Source organism: Tinamus guttatus, unplaced genomic scaffold (assembly GCF_059628265.1).
Source record: "Tinamus guttatus ecotype Peru unplaced genomic scaffold, ASM5962826v1 Tinamus_guttatus_pri_ptg000639l, whole genome shotgun sequence".
In the NCBI taxonomy this organism is placed as follows: Eukaryota; Metazoa; Chordata; class Aves; order Tinamiformes; family Tinamidae; genus Tinamus; species Tinamus guttatus.
In genome coordinates, this window is record NW_028289173.1 from 4,229,867 (window position 1) to 4,238,482 (window position 8,616).

Consider the following 8,616-nt stretch of genomic DNA (forward strand, 5'->3'; position numbering starts at 1 on the left):
TTCAACCATTTCCTGCGCATCTCATTTTGAAATCGATGGAAACATCAGCTTGTGTGAAAGCTTATTGTTAACAAACAAAACAAATAAAAGGCAAAAGTATTTTATTTTGAAAACATTTTTTCCACGTTGTTCCTTCTCATCACAGCCAAACCAAACTCCCTCTGGTGGTTGCCTGAACAACAACATCGTTCCTCCCTGAGAGGAGGTTCGTTTTATACAATAAAAAGAGGTTTTGCTAGCATTTATTTTCTTTAGAAATACGAATAATAATAAACAAGAAATAATAAATTTATTGATGTAGGGGGGTTGTGTAGTCTACTGTTCTTCAATCTAACCCATAATGCTTTTTTTAAAATATATATATATACTATTTGGAGAGTGGAAAGTGAGAACTAAATAATGTGACTAATGAGTAGGCAAATATAATGTACTATCTGTGTTAATAATACAGACAGAAGAGTGAAGCAACCTTTAATATTGGTCTACATTTAGCAAAAATCTATGGGAGAACATTACATCAGCTCTCTCTCAGCTGGCAATCTTTTCTCCTACATGAAGAAGAGGACATCTCCCTCGTCAACTCCCATCTGCCATGCAGGGCATGTGCAGTGCATGACAAATGTGGATATTCTCCTGGCCCTACAGATGTTGTGGACCAGCATGGGAATATTTTGGGCTGGAAATCTGGAAGGAGCAACCCTCTCATGAGTGGATAGTGCACCAACCAAATTAATATTTATTTTATAAATCTCTCAAAGTCTTTCCATTTTTGACACCGTGGAAAGCCAGCTCTAAAGAACATGAGCTGTCTATTTTTAAATTATCTGTGTTGATCATCTTTATAGAGTAAATCTTGTTATTAAATCAGCATGATCTGAAATATGAAAACCACATGAAACAGTGCACAAACCAGCTTCAGACCACAGGTCATATGCTCGGCAACTCTATCTTCTCTGCAGAGGAACAGAGTTAATACAAAAAATTTCTCACTGAGGACAAGTTTCTGACATTTAAAATTGTATATATATATATATATACACACAGATATACATACATGCACGTATGTGTATACACACAGATACACACACACTTTTTTCCTCCTCAAAATTTTGTATGGCAAAAGCATTTCTATTTTAGTTTCAAGAATCACTCATGTATAGAGCTAATAAAAACATATGGATTGAGAAATCTTCTGTGATTATTCTACATCAGAAATGCTTTCATGGTGAATGAAATCATATAGAAATATATTTGATGACATTTCTTATATTAAATTTGGAGTAACAGCAGGACTTACAAAAACAATTTGCAAAATACTGTTCAGAAAGAAAAAAATCCATTTACACATAAACATAAATACACTTGGTACCCGCTTCATGGCAGCAACTATTATGAAAATGCTGGGAAGCACCATATCCATCTGATCACTGTGTCATTTACAGCAAATGCCTGGGTACCTTAGGCCAAAATTTCTTCTTGCAATGTGTTAGGAAGCTCTAACACTTAGGAAGCTCTGCTGCTTTCTCCATGAGCACAACTTGTCTATTTTCTTGTTCTTTAAGGAGCATAATTTAAACCTGTAACAATATCACATTGTTCTGTCCTTTTTGCAAATAAAGCTACATTATTGTAAAAATAATATGTAACATATTGCACAAGTTTACTTTTAATTCTTGCATGAAATCTTTCTGTTTAGAGATGACATACAAAAATAAACTATTAATGTCATTGTTAAGTAAGTCAGTGGCCATGAGTTACTTTGGTATCAGTTGATTTAAGTCAGGCTCTATTAGTTGTCCAGAGCTTTTTGTATTTGATTAGTAATTGCTAAATAACTGAGAGAAATGTGAAGCTAACAACATATTTTCAATAACCTAAGCATTGAGCATTGAAATATTCCCTCAGAATTTTTGAGTGGAATAAATGTCTAGCATAGATTTACTCTAAGATAGGAAAACTCACAAAAACATTTTAAACATTAAAATATAATATTATGCCTCTGTCTGAACCATACATTTTTCAATAGTGTGGTAAGGAACTTGTACTGCAAACATCTAACTTATCACAATATAAAATAATTGGACAAATGCAATAATCTTGCATTACCAAATCCCCCAAGTATAAATATAGAATAAACCTGTGTTAGGTCTAATGAGGATTTATGTAACACTCCTCTGGATTATCTGGATCTCAGAAGCGATATTTTATTTATCATTTTTCTCCTTTGAAAAATTCAGAAGAGTTATACTTATTTCCTGAAATTGACTGCAAATGACAGTACAAACAACTAAAATTCACATTAGTAAAATGTTTTAACTATTCCTGCAAATAGCCTGATGGCCCCAGCTCACACATGAGTTTTTTTAAGGAGAGCAAAATTTTTCCAGATATTTCAAGAACTATCCTATGCTTTCATTAGAGAAACAGTTTAATGGGCCTCAACACAAAGGGGGCTACCAATACATTCTATGTGACCTTTTAAATGTTTTTAAAGGCAAATGTACAAACAGCTTTATATAAGAAATAAGAATGATGGCAGTGAAAATTACTTTAATTGCTCAGTATCTATATCCATACTTTTATCTTTTTTTTTTGTCTCTTAATTATACTTTTAAATAGAAAGAAATATTAACCACTGGTTATCATAACAAAATTACACATTTTGCATTTTAAACACTACAATTTATTAAAATCTTAAATTAATATGCAAATAGAGTTTCAGACTTTTTTATAAATGCCTTTTTATAAGAGACATGACACAGATACAAAAGAACAAACTGACATGGCATCATCTCAGCTAATTGAACAATACCAAATTATATCAATAATTGATTTCAGCCTTCACAAACCTAGGGATCGAATGCTGCTGGACAAATAAAAACAGATTCATAAAATTATGCAAATTTGATAATACACTGACCAGGTGCTGTGATCCACTTAAGAGTTGCTGGGCACAGGTTACTTATGGAGATATCAGTGGAAGATGAAGGTCATTAACTTTTGAAAACTGAACTTTTTATTTACATATAGAAAGCTCAGAGTGTAGTTTCAAAAATGTTTTAAAAAGGAGGTGAAAAAAAAGGCATATCAACAAGGCAGAATCTGAGTCTAAAATGAGGTAATTTGTCTTCTTTATGATAAAAACAAAGTAAAACTCAAAGGAAAATGAATATATTAGAAGTAGCAAAGGAAAAACTGTAAACATTTATCTCCTGACAGATGCACAGAGTTCATCGCTAAGGTAGTTAAATGCTTAAGATATGAAAATAATAACAATAAAAGAATGAACTTTTACTTTTAAATTTAAGATGTATCTTACTGTCTATCTGCTAGTGTTCTTTTGAATTCTGTCTGAATTTCTATCATTATTGTTAATTTTTATTGTGACTTGGTAAAAAATAAAGAGAGAATGTTTGGTATCATTTTCCACCTTTCTAGACAAAGGCTTTGAAAAGCTTAGCCAGAAGAAAAAATGGGGAGAATATATCAAATTCCAGTACACTAGATTTTAGAGAGAGGCTTTCTTGAAGGAGAGACAGATGTTGATTCTTTTAATCTTCTTATATATACCAGCTGTTCTCTCCCATTTAATAGGCTAATCACACACTACTCATATGATCTGCCCACCAAAATAATTATTCAATATCAAGGGAAAATAAGTGGGTTTTTTTTTTAAGCGAGTTAGAAATATTTTCAGATTTTAAACAAAGTTAATTTAATGAAACCTTTTTCAAAGTACTAGTCTTTCAATCATTGCACGATTCATTGGTTATGCAGAAAACAGCACTCTGTTTATGTAGAAGTTATTCCTATTTTGTGGTTTTGGCAATCCAGTGCAGCTGCAGTGTCTCTCGTGCCGTACTGGGGACAGGGCAGAAGGCTGGGCTGTCCCCAGGAGAGATGAGAAGCGGCACCCCTATACCTCCAACTGCAACAGATTGTCTGCAAAGGTGGCAGAGTTTCCATCATCAGAGTTTTTAAGCATAAATAGAGAGGTATCTGTGAAGATTGACTATATGTATAATTTATCTTTCTTCACTTGGACTTCTGTTTGCCTTATAATTAAACTTAGACAACTTAGATTAGAACTTCCTCCAGCAAAAATGTTTCTTGCCACCATTACCTGGTGATTGTACTGAGATGAAGGAGGGGAGGAGAATCTCACCTGTTTGCTATAAGTGCCAAATAAAATTTAAGTAATAATATCACCAATGAATAATCAGAATAAAGAAAAACAGAATCAGTCTAACACTCTGGACTCTGAACCAACTATGTCCCACAACAAATTAAAAATACTGTACAGCTGAACCTAAATCAATAAGGAACAGCACAGGTAGTTACCAAAATCAATAAAGCAGAAAAAGTCTGGCTCAAAACAAAATCAAGCTCAATCTCCATCCACTGCAAGGAAAAAAGTCTCACTAATTGCCTGAAAATGAAAACTGTTTCTTTGTACATCAGAAAAAAACAACAAGAGTTAGGAAAATGATGTGCCAACACCCTGGAAGCTGACAGCTGCATAGGAAACTGGCTTCTGAAAGAACTTTAACTAAGATTCATGGTAACTCTGGCCTTCAAATTTTTCTGCATTTATGTTTTCATTGTGATTGTTATATTTTAACATCCTTTCCTTTAATTGTGACATAACCAAAGACATAACAGTAATAAGGTGACGGGAAGAACACAAACCTCTGAAATAAAATAGCCTTCTTGCTGCCTGCAGAACTCCACAACAGAAACTAACTTTGTCAGGCTGTTTAACTATGAGACAGGAAACATGTTTTGTAAAGCAGTTAGGATCTGTTGGAAATTCGTACAGTAATTCTCATGGAGACTATTAAATCTTAGTGCTTTCTCTTCCTGCCCAGCACTTTATATGACAGTCTGCCATATAAAATTAATAGAAATAGTGAAGAGCCCAGCAGGTTTTGTCTATCGAAAGCCTGTTCTGCATCAGCATAATGCCTTTTTTTTTTCCCGGAAAACTCTTCACTATCAGCATGTAGGCATCCCTCCAACAATTCTTGAACTTAGAAACCAAAACCAGATAATTTATGCTTTCTTCGTGACATGATGCCTGCAGAAAAGTGGCAATTCCTTCGTACTGTCCTTGCACTGCTGTTTGTGGAGTCCTCTGGAGGCAGTGGGGACCAGTGAAATTTTGTCCCCCAAAGAAGGAGTCTGGGACCAGGTAGGAGCAGGAGCGCAGGAAGGGCCAGGGCTGGTGGCAGCCTCTTGCCACCTCCATGCTCTGGTGATTGCTGAGCTGCAAAGATTTGTTAGTATACTCTGATTTCAAGGAAACTCAGGTGTTAATTTTGCCTGCTTTAAATGAAATACTGTTGTGCTTTTGTGCATAGGGAAGTTGCTTATGCATCCAGTATTAAAAATCATCCCGTGGCATAACTGTAACATAGCATGTAAAGAGAAATAAGTAATGAGCTTTCAAAAACTATAAAACAAGAGTATGTTGGTAGAACATGGCAAAATTAACATTAGTCATTTTTACAGAGAAAATTGCTGGAGATTGAGTAAATTTAATTTACAAAATCATATGCTTACAATACTAATTTGAAATTTGAAAACAGGTCACATTTGTCAAAAATGGACAGAATTTTGGAAACTGTAACTTTAAAGTTTATCTGCCTGTATTTTAAGGGCTATTTTAGAGCTGGTATTTAAGAAGTTGAATTAAGAACTAGGAGACAGTCAGTACAAATTTTAAGATGCAATGGTGATGTCTCTCAAAGAATAGTGGCAGATGTTTACTTCTTTCTAAATGCCAGCAAGAGCAATAAACTTCAGAGTTTATTAGTGACAATTCTCCACCATGAAAATTTTAATGTATTGACATCTACGCCCTGAATGTTACATTATTCCCAAGAATATAGATAGAAGGCAAGTTAATGTCTATAAATACTTGACTTTTTCCATACTAATAATTTTAGAGTAGATAAGTCAAAGGTGGGTTATGAATCATGAACTTTTAGTTTAGCTTCTGAATGATATTTAAAGTTCACATGTGCCTTGAAAATGTGAATTTCTGCAGGAACTATGGCAAACACAAATAATGTGGTACAGTTGATGGGACTGTTGATCTTTCTCAAATGAAAACAAACATCAGTCTTGAAAATCAGCTTATTCTCAATGTTGTGTTTTATGAATAGAATATGATTGAAGCTGGGTAATATTTTTTGCAGCAAATAAATCAGTCGGGGTCTGAGTTGGTCAAATATTTCTGGAATTTTCTGGACTACTAATATGTTTAAGTATGTTTTAAACTGTTTCACTGAATTGACATAGCAGTGCAGTTTAGAGGCTTGAAGCCTAACTCCAGCATCATCTTCACTCCAAGAATATTTATCTATATATATATGTATATGTATATATTACATACATATATATATACATAGGAGAAAAGGATTTTACAGAAATGTTGTTCTGAAGAAATTTGTATGCCCTGTTTTAAGCATTTTACTCCGGTAGCATGATACACTATATAAAGACATGTATGTTTGTGTGTGTATAGTCAGGCTTTGTTGTTTGTGCGCCACTTATTCAGTATCTTAGAAATGGAAAATGGGAATATAACTAAAAAATGTAGGAAAGGTGTACTAATATATGCAATCTATTTATTATTGCTGAGATATTAAGTAAAAGCTCATTGTTAAGTATAAATGCATTTTAGTGACATTACTTTTATTATAGGCTTTATTATCAATCCATTACATAGTAATAAAGACATTTACAATTTAATTCATATTTTAAATCAATTTGCTGGGTCATTAAATAACAAATTGTTTTTATGAACTAAAAATTTACTAGGATAACTCAAATATTTTTATCACTGGAACTGTATAAATGTAATGTATCCAGCTCAACCATTGGCGTGAATGAAAGAAAGTACATGTTTGAAATGCTTCCCCTCAGTACTTTCCTCCTGATTAAACCAGATTGAATAGGCATCTTCTTTTTTGATTTCTCCCACTATTTTTCTCATTGATTGCTACAGAAAATTAAGAGGCAAAATACTTTGTTGGAGGGGTCTGTGGACCTTGCCACAGACAGGAAAAGATTGAATTAAATTTGCCATTGTCTGCCCCACACATCTCGTTTTGGTCTTTCTGAAGTTCATAGGCCATTCTAGTTTTGAGAAAAGTTGATCATTGGTGTTCTGTTCTTCAGTAAAACACCATATCTGAGGAAATGCTTAAGGAAGGTGCTAAAGAGATCTCCTTCATTAGGAGACGAAATTTATTTTCCTATAATGTGATTTGAATTTGGTTCTGCTTCTCTTGTACTTTTTCAGATAGTTTATATGCTCATATAAATATGCTCATATATATGCTCATTTATCTTATACCTTATATAAGATATATGTCTTATATACCAAGTTTGTAGGAACCTTCCCTTTGAAACTTTTCATTACTTTTCTTTGTAATAAAACATAAGCTTTTTACTCGCTCTAGATACAGTGGATTAAAATGTCAACACCTGCTTTGCACCACATTCTTAGCAGCCAGCCTGAGTGCTGTCAACATTAATGTAAAAGCATAAGCCTGTAGCTCTATCAGCCTCTTTTCCAATGAAAGAAAACTTAAAACATGTTTATGCCCTCTGGATTTTTTTTCTAATGTTCAAAGATAGTCTGTTAAGTACTATATGTTACGATGTACACCAGGAAAAGCAAAACTTGAGCTGCGAATCTGACGATAACCTGTGACAGAGACAGATTTCCTAGCCAAACAAAAAAAGATGATTTTTTAAGTCACTTTTTCTTGAAACCTCTTTTATTTCTGTAACCACTTCTTCTTAGTTGCTTGCAAAACAATCTAATATTCTTCGGTCACTTTACAGGCAAAGAGGCATGTACAGATGGAGAACTGCAATCAATGCAATGTCATCACCAACCTCAGCAAAGCTAGGGTTTCACTCCTAGCATGCTAGGAAAGAGTGATGGCTGGCAACAAGAGACAACAAAAAAGGCAAATAGTAATGGAGATTTCTTACATCTTACCCTGTGAAGAAATTCAGAGTGGCATCGGTGACACTAAGAAAATGTATATATACTTCCATTTATTTTGACAATCTACTCAAAGTAATTTCAAAATGTAATATCTGATGAATTTTACGAAGGTTTAGAAATGTCCATTCTCGGTCCTTTTCAAGAGCAGAAGCATATGCTAGTAGTTTTCACAATAATTTAATGTGTCAATTTAAAGATATAGTATGCACACATTAAAAAAAAAAGAACTTTAAATCTTTTAGAAGTCTTTACTGCTTTATTTTACTTAACATGTTTGTATCTTCTGAACTGAGCTTCTGAACTGATAAACAAAACAGTTCAACCCAAAAGTTTCTCAAGTCTACTGGAAATGTATTGTGTTTTCCTGTAATTTTCTACTTTGGACATAATAGACCAGATTATCTGTAGGTTTAATTCACATCTAGATGTGCAGAAGTTGATCGCTCTAGACTCATCTGACCTACAGCTGATGAGATGTCCCTATGTAAATAGTATATAGAAACACAGGAAAAAACATTCAAACTGCAGACTGCAAAATAAGCTAACAAAAGCTCATTGATTTGGGAAGAATATCTGAACAAGTCTGTTTG